A 14,718-nucleotide genomic window follows, 5' to 3' on the forward strand; every position below is an offset into this window, starting at 1 on the left:
GGTTAGACCTCAAGCTTTTCTTCAGAATCATCATAACTAAGAATCTCTTTATCTAACTGAAAACTAACTTTTTTTAACTTCCACAAGCAGAGATAGGGCTTTCAGAAACACTTAATTTTATCCTGTTACAGTTGGAAATGCTACTTCTGGCCATCAACATTCGCACCTAGAGAGCAACAACACACAGGATAAAAAGGAACCAAACTAAAAACAAATATGATTTGTATATTAGTAACATGCAAATAGGAGCCTGTGTAAAGTCCACCAAAGTCAACAAAAGGACTGACACTGCCTTCCACACCACTTGGATCTGGCCAACAGTGAAGAAAGATATGCAAAATGGGAGAGAGGGTGGCTGCACTGCATCCTGCCAAGTAAGCACTGCTGCCTTAAGCCAAAAGGAAAGCCAGGCCTGTACCAAGGAAGAGATTGATGTGGGAGTTACATAAAACACTTCAAAAGAAAATTTTAGCAAAACACCAACACGGCTGCAAACCTTGAAGCAGATTCACTAGTAGGAAATCAAGTGTCTCATAATAAATCACTAACACTAATGCCATACAGCAAACTTGCACTGTCTGCAACATCAGGTTCCTGCTCCCATTTCACAAACACTATTTTGCATGTATATGTGCTTTGCAGTCATTGACTGCAAATCATCCATTTGTGCAATTTCTAGGAACTTAGAAGAAGTTGATCAGTAAACAGGAAATATAAAAATATTCTAAAGTGGAAAAATCACTTATAGCTAACACAGAGAAATAATCTTCTGGACTGTCATTCCTAGGCTTTTAGCATTTCCCAGTAATTTCTGTAAGGACTAATACTTTTTATAAGGAACACTACAGACCTTATGAGAACATTCTGGCATATCAGGAACACCATTAAGCTATGGCAGCAATGTATGCATCCAAAATTCCTCATCAAGAATGAGCAGCCAAATGCATACAACTCCAAATAAGGAGTATCACAGGATTCCAGTTAGAGAATCACACCTGTTCAGGCAAAATAAACAAAATCCATTTCCTCTAAGTGAAATTTACAAACTAGTCACATTTCACAACATTGGAGTGGCACGAAGAAATTAACAACACCCAGCAGTACACAGTGTACTGCAGGCCAAGCTGTCACATAATTTTAAAGAGTATTTTTAAAAATTATATTTAAAAATTCCTAGGAACACCTCCTGGATTAGTTGCAAGACGACAAAGCGAACGGGACGGGGCAGGGTCCAAGGTAACACTGAAGGCCACCAGCAAACGCCGCGCCCCCGGGCCCCCCGCGCCCCCGCCCCGCAGGTACCGCGGGCAGGAACCGCCCCGCTAATGCTCCTGAAGGCCCCAACAACGAGCAGCCTCGCTAAGTTAATTAATAGCAACACACTCTCTAATTGCGTGCTCTCTCTGGTGACTCACTCAAAGGCTCACCCCTAGGGATGGATGGATGGATGGATGAGGAGGCTGAGATGTGCAGGGGAGGAAGGATGGAAGGAAGGTGGGAGCAGCTTGTGGTGCCCGGTCCCCCCACCCCGTGTGCGGACAGCCGAGAGGGGAAAGCGAGGGGCAGGCACTGAACCTCGGTCCTTCCCCTCCACGCGCTGCCTGGACCGAGGCGAGAAACGAGAGGGACGGAAAAGCGGCGACGGCTTCGCGCTGTTCCCCCCGCCCGCCTCCACTGCCACGGCCGCTGAGGGAGGGAGGGGGGGTAAAATGGCGCCGCCCGCGCCGGGGAGGAGCCGGTTCCGCCACAGCGGCCGCCCCGCAGATGGAGGCGGGGGCGGCGGCGCCTCCCAGGGCGCGGGGAGGAGCCGGGGCGAGGCGGGGCTGCCGCCGCTGCCGCCGCTTCCTCCCGCCCCCGCCGCTGCTGTGCCCCTCGGCCCGCCGCTCGCCCGGGTTACTGTTGGTGCGTGTGAATATCTCAAAGGGTGGTGCCAGGAGGATGGTGCCAGCCTCTTTACAGTGGTGCCCAGCGACAGGACGAGGAGAAGTGGCTGTAAAATGAAACACAAGTTCCACCTAGATATGAGTAAGAACTTATTTGCGTTGAGGGTGACACAGCAGTGGAGCGGGCTGCCCGGGGATTTTGTGCATTGCCCCTCTCTGGAGACATTCCAAACCCAATTGAACGCGTTCGTGTGTCACCTGCTCCAGGGCCTGGATGGTCTCCATAGGTCCCTTCCAACCCTAACAATTTTGTGGTGCTGTGAATAACACAATCAGTTAGGTTGGAAAAGACCTCTGAGACTGTCGAGTCCAACCTATGCACCAGTCACCACCTTGTGAGCCAGGCCAAATCCCTCAGCGCCACATCCAGTCTTCCCTTAAACACCTCAAGGGATGGTGTTGCATGTGCTGCCTCATAGGCCATGACCACCTTTTCCTTCCCCTTCAGCCCCAGGCATTGCTGGAGGGCAGCAGGAAGGGCCTTCAGGGCTGGTGTGAGTCCAAAAACCAGGGGATTTTTGGGAGAGACAGCTGTGGGTGTACACAGGTGTCTGGTCTCAGCACAGGTGCCAGCACACCCTCATCTCAGCAGCCCCATCCTTGTACAGGTGTTCAAAAATAGCAGCGCAAACAAGAGCGACCTGCGCTCATCTTTACCCTTGGAAACACCAATGGATCCTGCTACAGCAATACCCAGTTGTACTATTTCAGCCATGACATTAATAGATCAAAGCTGAGCAAGGGAGATTTAGGCTGGACATTAGGAAGCATCCCTTTATTGAGAGAGTGGCCAGACACTGGAACAGGCTTATGGAGAGGTGGTTGATGGTCTGCTTCTCTCAGTGTATAAGAGGCATTGGGACAATATCATTAACTTTGGGTCAGTCCTGACATGGTCAGGCAATTGGACTGGATGATTGTTGTAGGTTCCTTCCAGCTGAAATATTCTGTTCTTTGCTGCGCTGATTCAGTGCATTGGTGTGGTTACATACCCATGTTTTCCTCTTGATTCCTGGCAATGGTGACTTTCCTCTTCCTATATCTTGCTAGCTCAACAGGTTGATGAGGAAGGGCATGACTAGGAGAGCTGGAGCATTAACCCACCTTTCCTTTCTTCCTTTCAACCTTTTCTTCCTTGGACACCTCCTAATCATAGGCTTTTGTGAGTTTAGCTTTGTCATTCTGCTCGTCACATGCAGGTTTGTTGGGAGACAGGCTGATGTGTGCCATGGAATAAAGTGGAACTAGTAAATGGGACCACCGGAGGTAAATGGAGTAATTATTAGTGCTTAAAAAAAAATCTTACTTTTCTCAAGAGTTTGTGGGGTGTATAACTTCAAAAGTTATGCTCTTTTACTTTGCCCTCCTTAGTCCTTTTTTAATTCAAATTCGTGCCTGCTCACCAAGCAGTATTCATATCATTTTACTAGGACGCATTCTAAGAAACTGACAACTCAGAGACTTTGTGATTTTATGTAAATCTCAGCATTTTACTTCTTTAGGGGTCTGGATAAGAAAAGGAGGAAGAAGAAAGCTCTGGCAACCACTGCAGTGATCTTAACACTCTAGGGACCCTCTGAATTCCAGTTTAGTAGAAAGTAATCTTATTTTCTTTTTCCCTTAGCTGACTTCTGCTGCCCTTACTTCTTTTTTTTTTTTTTTTTGGCTACCACTCACTCCCAGTCCTTCTTGCTACTTCATATAAACATTCTGTCAGTCCCCTCTGCGTTGCTTCCTCCCTGTTCCCACCTCCCACATCAGCCTCAGAAAGACGAGGTGATTCTGCAACTCGCTGCTGAGTGCTGCCAGCCCCTCTCCCTTCTGCTGCTTACCATTATGGAAGCAAAGCTGATACCAGCCTGAGCACTGACAGCAACAGGGCAAAACACCAAGATATTATCGTGGAGAATGAGAGGCCTCACTCTACTGATTCTTGCCTGCACAGCAAAGTTTTAAGTTGTTGCTGTGAGGAGGATGGCCTGAACAGTTCCTTCCTGTTATACATTTTAAAATATCTGGGCAACCCCAGCCAAAGTGGGATTATCAATAAGCATTTTCCTGGCAAAAAGGAGAATCAAAACATTCTGTCAGGTTATGAAAAGTACTGCAGAAAAACTCGAGGGAACTCGAGTTTGTAGCCAAATTCTGTGATTTGTCAGAACCTTACATTAAACTGAGGGAGGCAAGGCAACATATTACTTGCATTTCTGTGCATATCTTTATATATCTCAGAATTGATAAGACAGAATAATATAAGAACATAGAAAAAACAGAAATTACTATGCCAGTTCCATATGGTAATTTTAATACCAGAATTTCTGGGATAATATGGTTGAGCATGTCCAGTGTGAGCTGCATAACTTCCAGGAGCTTGGATAGAGGCAGTGTGACTTGGTGAGGTGCCTGAAAAAGCACTGACAGAAACATTTCCTGACAAATTGTGTTGCTGTGCAGAACCCTTTCGCCTGCACAGCAGGTTACCTGTTCATGAGGGATTGAAGCTCCTGCCCAATGATGACCTGAGCTGATGAGAGAACATTCCCCCTGTTGCCACTTCTATAGGTAATAACTTCTGGCAGAATAATTGAACAAGACAGATACCTACTGGCTACAAAAAGTCAATACGAGAAAATCTGCTGGAAGAGAAGAGGAAAGAGCACTGAGATGTCCCTTCTAGTACTGTGCCTTTGTCTAGCTGGTAAAAATGCAGAGGCTCTTCTCTGCTTAGGTCTGAATTCTTACAATACTTGCAAAGAGGAAAAAATAAAAAAAAAAAACATGATGCAGTTTTTGTTATGTATTATACAGAACTGAAAAAGGTCACATACAAAATTGTTTCCCCCTTCTCAGGTCACCTTTCAGATCATGAGGTCATAATGAACTGTCTCAGCACTTTCACAAACTGGAGTCTGCTCAAACCATAATACTTACAAAGTTTCACTTTGAATAGGCCTGATTTTCTCTGTCATTTGTTTTCACTTTTTATTTCTCTGCAGAACATAAAAAGTCAGAAAAAGATTTTATTTTCCCCCTACATAGCATATAATTTACATCAATCATCCCAGGAGGTCAGTACCACTGGGGTGCCATTTAAATACAATGAATATAAAGTAATGAAGCTCTTGCTGGAGTGGATGGCCACAATTCTCAGGGAGAGAGAGAGAGTTTCCAAAGCATGTGGAGAAAACACAACGGGAGACCGAGTGAATTCATCACACCACAAAAATGTCTCCATCCTGTCAACAAAGTCATTAAAGGAAAATGAACCATTGTTACTCTAGACGCTTGCATTCCTCAGTATAGAAGCATTGGGGCAAAGAGAATTTGCACACACAGGAGAAAAAAAAATTCAATCTATGTAAAAAAAAATAAAAATTCCAGATTATGTAATGAAAGAAATCCTCCATGCTCCAAAGAGGAGACGGAGCCTCTGCAGAAGCCACAACTAATAAGGAACCTTATGCAGTGGTACAGGGCGGTTTCTTTTCCTCCTGCCAACAAGTCAAAGTAAATGCCAACCCGGACAATTTTTTTTTTCAGATAACCCACAAATTATGTTCTCCTTCAATTACACGAATGTTTCTACCCTTTGCTGATCCATAGCCATCCTGGTTTTTAAGGTCCCTTGTTGAGATTTCTCCAGTACCATTTCCCTTTTCATATTCATTTACTTCCAATTTTTTTTTTTCAGTTGCCACTAAAGCAATCTGTGAGGAATGCAAGGATTAAAAAAGTTTACTGTGTTCATTTTTATTTACTTTTTTGGCAAAGGGTGTCCAAATAAGAGAAATTGTCACATGTCTACTGTAAATCATAGCATATACCAGTTTATTAAAATAGATTGTACTTCTGAGGATCCTTCTCAAGGAAATACCAGTTTAAAGCCAACCACCATGCAACCCCTGGTCAGAAAAGGTAGAGAGCTGCAGCAGAAATCCCTCCTTTATTGTAAATTATTCCATGGTGTGGCAAAAACTTCTTTACCATACTAACTAAAGAAGAAATATGCTAATTAAATTATTACTGTTAATGTCAAAACCATATAGCAATATAATGGATAGATTACTTTTTTTTTTTCCTTTAAAATACAAAAGAGCTGCCTTGATTTAAGCAAATACTGAAAGGGAAATCTGTTATTTATTTTTAGTAACTGCATGGAGCAGGGAGCCTACTAAAAAGGGAGCAACTTACTGAGGAAACATATGCCAGAAAAGACCAACTCGTACCTGTTAATTACAACAAATATGCTCGCAGACAACAGCAAGAATGCTATTTATCCATCATTTACAGCCACTGAAGCACAGGGAAAGGAATTGGTTTGCTGGCAAATATCCCAATTAATTGGGTGTGCTATTTATTAGGGTGCTGATTAAAGTGTACTCTGCAATATAATAGTTGAGTATAAAGTTGCCAACTCTTGTTCACTCCTGGCTCATGGGGATGAAAGCAGGAGAGTAGACTAGCACAATATGAAAATAATTATGTGTTCCGTGCCAAAATGGATTTGAGGCAATTCCAATGGCTGGAAGTTAAAGACCTGGAGAGATAGAATTAGGCAGCACCGTGATCTTGAGGACAGAGCTTTGTTTTGTGTAATCCAGTTGTGACCAAGGTCTCCAATCTGTAGTAGCCATTTTGGACATGCATTAACACTTCTCTCAGAAGCCAGCCCCATAGGCACGCCCTTAAGTAAGCAGCATATGAATTAAACATAAAACAAGATAAAAGCAGGGTTTTGTTCCCAACTGATCTGAATCAATGCACTTGAAGAAAAACTACTTGAGAGGGGCCCTTTTCCCAGCCACTGACTCCTCCAGCCTGTCCAGTCAGCTGCCCTAAGACTATGCCTTAAATAGTACTTTTTTGCTGTGCCTTTTTCAAAACCATGGCTTCCACAAATGGGGCTGGGAGTTGCCACACACAATCAAGGAAGCACATGCTAATAGTTGTATGTTATCTGAAGTAATGCTTGAGGTTTGATCTCAACCAAGATAACCACAGAGCAAACCAAAAACACGATTTGTAGCAGGGAAGAATTTCTAGTTTCTGCATCACTTTTAACTCACCTTCTTAATACTGAGGCAAGACCTGGGTAGAAGGCCCAACTGGCCATGATTATTAATGATTATTAATGCTTTTGTTCTTACCACAGAGGTCACAGCATTTTGGCAACGTCATGCATTGCACCTCTATAGCCAGAGATATTCAAGTATGACGTCTCTGGTTAGAGAGCTCCAGAAAAAAAGACTCTAAAAGAAAGTGAGATTTGGTGAAGAGTCTTTCTTATGAAACTGACTGTGCCCAGAAAAAATGCAGCATTGAAAAGAGATCTCCAGCAATATGCTGGATATCCTTTTCACCTAAAAATGAGAGCAGTAAAAGCAGATGAAGTGCCAATTCTCCCAAGGAATGTAAAGAGCCAACTCTTAGTATCCAGAGACTCCTCTAGCTAAGGGGCAGGTAGCAGGGTTGGCTAGATGTCCAAATGGATCTCAAGGAGCTCCCTGAAGCACAACATCAAGAGAAACTCACCACCCCTATAATCACACCTGCCCATCACTCTGGCTGTCCTGCCTGCCAGCATTTCACTGGAATCACTGCACAAAATGCACAACCAAGGTAGGTCAAGCCAGACTGAACTGGCAGCACACTGATTACCCTAAAACTAGGATTTACTCTGGCAACTACCATAAGAGGAGTAGGTTTCAATGGAAACCAGTCACCATGGTCAACACAGGCAAGAAACCAGTTCCTCCAAAGGCAGAAGTCTGTTTGGCCACGAGATGTGCTCTGTAGAAACCACTGATTGCATTTTTGAGGGCTGAGCTCAGCTATCCTGTGTCGAGTCCTCTGGGCTATGATGTTTCCCTCCACCTGCCTTTCCAAAGCACCTCACACAGATCCTGACTCAGATGTGCCAGATCCATGGTGATTTTTTAGGTAGCCCAAGGCAGCTGTAATGGCATTGCAAGCTTAATTTTAGGCAAGTGAATTGAGCCTTAGGTCACTATTGAGCATCCTGGTAGCTTAAATAGCTAGCATAAATATAAACAGTTACTTTTAGTCAACCAAATTTAGGTGTCTGAACCTGGAACTCAGCTCTCCTTTAGCAGTCATTTGTCCAAGGAAAATAGCAGTTATATATAGTTACTTTTCACTTTAACATGAGATATACAAATTGGAGTATTATATTGCTTGAGGAAAATTTGCAGGTTTCTGAATCTTTTGTATCCTTAGCAAAAACACATCTGGGTCATTTGCCAGGGAGAGCAGGTGGGATCTCAGATTAACCATTTCCATATGACATGGTTAATTATTATGGACTCCAATCATAAGCCTTTGGAAGGCGAGAATTAGACAGAACACTGAGCTTTCTTCTGCAGAAAAAATGCAAGCAGAGGACATGAGTTCCTTCTGGATTGCATATACCTATAATGAAAGTTTCCAGAATCAGTCCATTCAAAACAGTAATTTCTTGAGATGTAGGAATAGTGCCAGCAATTTGCATCAAATTACTACTGGGCTGCAGAATAAATAACATCAGCCACAGGTTGCTAAAGATTTAATTTCCTTAATGTTCTGAAACAAATTCATGTTATTTGACCAGGCAGAGCAGGTAGAACGCTGAGTTTATGGTTCTCTAACACTTCTTCTCAGGGTGGGTGCCCAGTGGTGGTAATCTGTGTACATTAGATATGAGATACAAATATATCAGAGAAGCTTTTTTTTTTCCCTCTGCATAAATATTTAAATATTTAGGGCCAAATTCCATTGCTAAACATATGAACACAGCTCTCTTTGAGCTCATTGGACTGGTGCATGTGTATCTAAGGGTAGAACTTGGCCCTTAGGTTTTAGATTTTAGCACCAAGCTTCCAATGTAAAATAACGTGTGATCTGTAACACACAGGAAAGCAGCAAGACCTGGTTGTAAAGGAAGGGTACAATTCCATATTTCCATCTTTCTTTTGGATAAGAACTACTGCTTTCAACAGAGGTCCTGAGAATATCCTTACCTCTTCCCCAGACAGTCTTCCTTTTGTATAAGGTGCTTCTCTGGCAGCTGTGGTCGATTCCCGTAGCTGAGAAGCAGAGCAGGATACTTTTTTATTTCTTTGCAACTGCTCTCCAATTTCCATTCTGCCAGCTTCAACTCAGTATCATGATGGAAAATACAGAGCCATTTTAAAATACACTTACACTAATGATTTAGATACGGTTTTTAAATTATGAAAAAGTCAGGATGTTGATTTTAAACTATACACAGTGAGTTCAGATCAGCCAAAGGACATACCCAGTCAACCTTTCCAATGAGCCAGTATTACAGCTGGGATCAGCTAAAGCATTTTTACTGGGAAATGTCTACAGAGTGCCAAACAGAGCTCTTAAATCAGGAGAGATTCTTTCCCTATGCTAGCTACCTCTTTTATCCCTACTTTTAAAAGTATTTGTAAAGTATTTAGATTTTTGAGGGTTTGTTTTTGGTCTTTTCTATTTGTTTGCTTTTAAGGTTTACATTCATCTACCATCCAGGGCTAGGAAAGACATGAAATGGCTGCATGGTACTCATGCAATATTGTGTGACAGGACATGCAGTGTGACAGAAACCTCTACCAATGCAAAAAAAAAAGTGACAATGACTAAAAAATCTCAACTCAAAAGAAAGAAAAAAATCCCACAAGTGTAGTAATTGACCCCTCTGAAATTTCTTCAGGATTTCAAAATTCTTCAAAAAATGCTCTCTCCAGTCTAACATAGCTTTGCATTTTATCATTATCAAAAACCACTCAGACTGTTATCAACTCTGTGAGCCTATTGAACAGTTCATATATTTTAGTGGGTTTTGTGGCAGTCAGGATCTTGTTGGGAATTAAAGTTTTTGAGGGATAGAAGGCTTTTGGAAGATTTCTTATGAATTTCACTGTCTACCTTTGATTCCTTTTCTGTGGTAATATGCTAATGCTAATGGCATCCAGCACAGCAGAGAAGATCTTGCACAGTTTTAAAGTTTTTCAGATGCAATTTTAAGTGAAAGTGGACTGCTAGCTTCCTCCAGCCTTTTTAAAATCCTGCACAGACAGACAGACAGATTAAACATTAATCCTTCTAAAAATGTTGCTTCATTTGTGGCCAAAATAGTATTTTATGGCATTTATTGCAAAGGTCAACTAGAAGTTGTTCTGTACAAAATAGCATCTTCTTTTATCCACTTGAAAAATAACTTCTGCTTCAGTTTCCTTCCTCAAATGCCAGCTTATTCTTTGCGTAATTGCAAAAATAAATGCCATAGAAAAAGAAAACCTCTTGTACAATCCACTTCTTATGGATTATACTATGATGCTTCCACAGAACTGGTCAATTATTAATGAACATCTAAGAAATAAAGATACCCGACCCAGTCTAGTTTGGCAAAATAGTTTCTTATGTTTTTTCACATGGCTCAGAAGTGTGCACAGTGTGTGGAGAGCCTGCAAAATTCAGCATTATTTATTATGTCAGCAGCCTCACATGGTGAGAGCTCTGATCACTTACTTACAGCATGGGTATTTTCTTCCACTGGCTGTTCTTTAAATTAGCATAATCTTTGGCAATTGGCTTATAGCCTTCAATTCTGTATTGCTGTAGATGATAAGGGACTGCACATTAAAAGTCCTGCTCATCATCTGACATCCTGCAAGTGTACACCAGCACAGAAATTCTCAGGCCATGCTGTCAGAGGGGACTTTGCACTATCCCAGGTTTACTGATTCAGGCCTTTTAGAGCGTGGATATTTTGGTAGGCATGTACCTGCCCCAGAGAAACAACATGTTTTTGACAACTGCTGTCAAAACGCCCACCCCCTCTCCAAACATCTTGGAGCAGGGTTGAAAACAACTGCGTATCCACTGTGGGCAAAGTCAGTGAGTTCAACACTTATTGTAACAAATTCTTCTGTACGCTCCAAGGCAAATCCCATGCAGCCCTCAATAGGCCTATGTTAGCAATAAACTTACCTGACCTTTTCCACACCAGTGAGGCAGCTACTTTTACTAGTACTTGAATGGATTTGAGGGTGGAAAACTATTTTTGACATCCCTCATGAAAAACAGGTCATTCTTCTAGAGAAGGCAGAGCCCCAGTAACATTACAGGCCCCATATGCTGAAGTACAGTGGGGTGAGTTAAGGACAAAGGATTATCACTCAGAAAGGCACTTATTCATTTTAAATTCAAAATACTTTTGCTGTGGAATGTGGAATTAATGAAGTTTGCATTGATAATTTCATATATGATAGAAGAAAATAAGCAAACACATTGTGTGTATCTGTTAAATCAGGCAGACTAAATAACAGCCCAGTTCCCCTTTCACACCAATGTAAATCAAGAGGGGGAGAGCTGAAGGCCACTGAGTTACTTGTACATGAGAAACACATATTTCTGTAAACATGGTAAACCTTCTTCTTACTTCTTCTTCTCACTTCTTCTTCTCACTTAGTTTTCATGACTGCCTTAAATAGTTATAATAAATTGTCTCTATTGGATGCAGAACATAAAATGGGGAGAGGAAGGGGAGCATGAAAGGAGCATGATGATGGGAATACAGGATGGGCAACCAGGAGAAGCAGTGTCTGTCCCATTCTCATTTACCCTGAGATACAGAGCAAACAGCTTTTAGACTTACTAAACATTCTGAACACACTGAGAGCTCTGTTTATTTCAGATGCGTAAAATGCCATAACTTGCCAGTAAATGGAGCTGGGCATGCAAGTGCATGCATGAAGATAACATATTAGTTACAAGAATTATAATTGTCCTATCATTATCTTTTCTTTCTTTCCTGAACCAGAGTAAATGTGCCAAAATCTAGCAAGAATCTCATGATAAGTAATGTTAGAAAAAGCTTTTTTTTACATTTTTAGCTGCCAACTGTCTATTTTAGACATAATATCACCCTTTACTGTAGGCTTCCACATAAAAGCAACATGAACAGTAACGTCTCTAAGAAAGCATGAATGATTGGCTGCAGATTCTTCACCAAAAATGGAGTTTATTTACTCCACACAGGTCATAAATTTGTTAGAAAAACTATCAGCGGTGATCTACATGTGGTGTTTAGTAAATAGAGCTTTCCTCTGCTTCCCTCAGTCCATGTTCTTCAATTGTCAGAAACAGTGGAAGATGGTTTTTTCATGCCTAAAAATACAAATTATTCCAGCTCTCTAAAATATAGTGGAAATAATGATCTGAAAGACTTAACATGCTCTTCACCAAGATGGACATTTGGACATGGAAATATGAAAGGATAAGGTGAGTGACTGGAAGCAGCAAGTCAGCTGAAATCTTGCCTCTGCTTCTCTTACAGGAAGCAGTACCTTATTCCATGAAGGCTTCCATTGAAATCAGTGGAACTGCAGACAGAATAAGCATTTTCTCTCTTTTCTTAACAATTTTTTTTAAAAAGAAAAAAAAAAGAGAAAGAAAGAAAGGAAAAAAGGAGGGTGGAATCTGCCTTTTCATGTAACGGGCTTTTATCTGCTCAAAAAATCGCGCTAACCTCAGGGTGCCAAGCACAGGATCTTTGAAAGCATTCCAGGGATGGGAAGAGCTCCTCTATCTTCTCTACTACAAAGGGAAGCTTGGTAGTAATGAGAGCTGCTGTGGTCTCCCAAGAAAGGTGTTGCATCTGCTTTGCCCCCTCTGAGGACCTCTTGCTTGTTCCTCCTGAATACTTCCAGGTTATGTCATTCTTATATTTCAGATAGAAGAACATCTTAGTGACTGTCTTTGTGTTGAGTTTTGTGAGAAGACAGAGGATTCTCCCTTGCTTTTCAATATGTGCATTTAATAAACTATATAAATATTTATATAGTAAACTAGAATAACAGGTTTTGGTATTACATCACATCAGCTCCTAATATCATAATGCTCCTAATATCCCAAGGTCAGAGAACCTTGTTCACATTTGAATGTCTACTGTTAATGGTGAAGATTTTAGTTATTCTTGATCTTTCTAGGGCCAGACAAGCATTTGAAACAAATAGTTTAGAACTTACCATGCTTATCATAGCTGAATGATGAAGTGTGTTGTGAAAGAAATGTCTAGAATTTGTACATAACTATTTTTTCTATCACTTCAAAACAGACTACTGAAAAAAATCTGTAGAGAACTTTGACTTCTGAACTAAGAGTATTAACCAGATTTCAGCCTGTAAGGAATTTTTATGGTTGAATTATAGACTTCTAAAAGACACAATTTAAAACTGAACTGCTGACAGTCATTCTGATTATATTTTTTCTAAGCTACTATTAACTAGGATGAGACCTTAAAGGAGGAATAGATCCCAGCTCCATCTGCTGACTCAAGAGTTTCTTATCCTTTTCTCTAAAACAGTGCAGCCTACTGTCAGGGGCAATATTGGTCAGACTTGACTGACTACAGATCCAATCCAGTCTAGCAAGCCCAGTGCTGCCATGGAGGCTTTGGAGAATTCAGCTGCCAACTCCTCCATCTGTACTGAGCACGCGCGAGAAAAACCTCAACAATTTTCAGCAGCTTCTAACTCAGCCAAGTTCGGGTGGATCCTTTTGGTCAGGGACAACAAAAGGAACTTATCTGCTTTTTCCTCCTTATTCCTCTCCTACTCAGTAAAGCTTCCCATCCCAGCTCTGAAATAGATACTGGGCTGAAATCTTAAAATGTTGTGAAACAATGTGTTTTCTCTTAATGCCGATCATAGAAGTAGCAAAAATATTTCTGCTGCAAGTTTCCAAAAAATTCAGCTTGAGGCAGACTGAGGATTGAAAAGATCATCCTGAACAGCTAAAAATTGGCAACATTATGTGAGTGAAAACAAGGTCTTATACTGGAAAGTGGTAGACAAGTTTAGCTGCAGATACCGCTGGCAGCTTCACCTATAACATTTTTTCTGCCAGATCTTTGTCTTCTGTTACTAGAGAGAATCATTCCTGTGATGTCTAATGTTTTGTCACCTGTCCTTATGGCTTGTTTTGGGACTGGCACTGTTGTCGCCTGTGACTTGGCTGCCGATTCCACAATTGACCTGAGGGATTGCCACACTCAAGGGCTGAAGGCCACACCTGATGTGGGGCACACACACATTTCTGCTAAGATGTATGCTCAGCATTTTCAGGATTACATTATGTCACACCATGATTATTCTTGATGGCTTGGTCGGGCCTGAGTGAATTTTCAGGAAAGAAAAGGCAAAAAAAAGTTGTTATGGTCCTTAAAATGTTGGTTTTCTTTGCCTATTATGCTTGTTTAATATTTGCCCTTACCATATGCTTCCTTCTATTTCACTCCTGTAGACTGCACTGTCTCTTTCATAGTTGTCTGTTTTCATCCTTTTTAGAACCAGCCTGTCACTATTCAGTGTTTTTCTAATACTTCAGCTTTGAGTCTTGTGTTATTAACAAAGAAATTTTTTTCCCGCCATCCATGCTATTGAAAATAGATTTACAATGGGAATTGTCACCACTGCGACACAGAGAGTAAATGCAAGGACCTGGTGCTGTGCTTGTGGTTAGAAACACTAAAAACCCCTCTCCCACTTAAGACTGATTTACATCTTGTAGTATCTCCTGAGTGAGCTTTATGGAGCTTGTATCTGGCCAGAGAGCACTTCATTAGACTTTTAAAATACAGCATGCAAATTTAGGGACTCTGTAAGGTTCCAGAGGTATAAACACTTTTTAATTACAGCTATACCACCCACTTTCCCCACAGTTAGTCAAGAGAACCAGTTTTCACTAAGGTCAACAGAATAAATAACCA

The 14,718-nt window shown here is 41.4% G+C and overlaps 2 protein-coding genes across 4 annotated transcripts in view; one reads left to right on the forward strand and one right to left on the reverse strand.

Annotated features, from left to right (window-relative positions):
* The window catches only part of SUPT3H (SPT3 homolog, SAGA and STAGA complex component), a 253,811-nt gene extending 252,137 nt beyond the window's left edge, over nucleotides 1–1,674 (reverse strand). Inside the window, exon 1 of one of the 3 annotated variants that reach the window (XM_058021197.1) lies at nucleotides 1,576–1,674. The gene's annotated coding sequence lies outside the window, so the exon portion shown is untranslated. Of the gene's footprint in view, nucleotides 1–1,415; nucleotides 1,512–1,575 lie in introns of those variants that run through there. The other 2 variants (XM_058021199.1, XM_058021200.1) reach the window with 2 other exon arrangements.
* Nucleotides 1–14,718, forward strand: part of RUNX2 (RUNX family transcription factor 2) — a 215,397-nt gene that overhangs the window by 37,571 nt on the left and 163,108 nt on the right. The window lies entirely within an intron of this gene.

The sequence above is a fragment of the Melospiza georgiana genome, chromosome 3 (assembly GCF_028018845.1).
Source record: "Melospiza georgiana isolate bMelGeo1 chromosome 3, bMelGeo1.pri, whole genome shotgun sequence".
Classification (NCBI taxonomy): domain Eukaryota; kingdom Metazoa; phylum Chordata; class Aves; order Passeriformes; family Passerellidae; genus Melospiza; species Melospiza georgiana.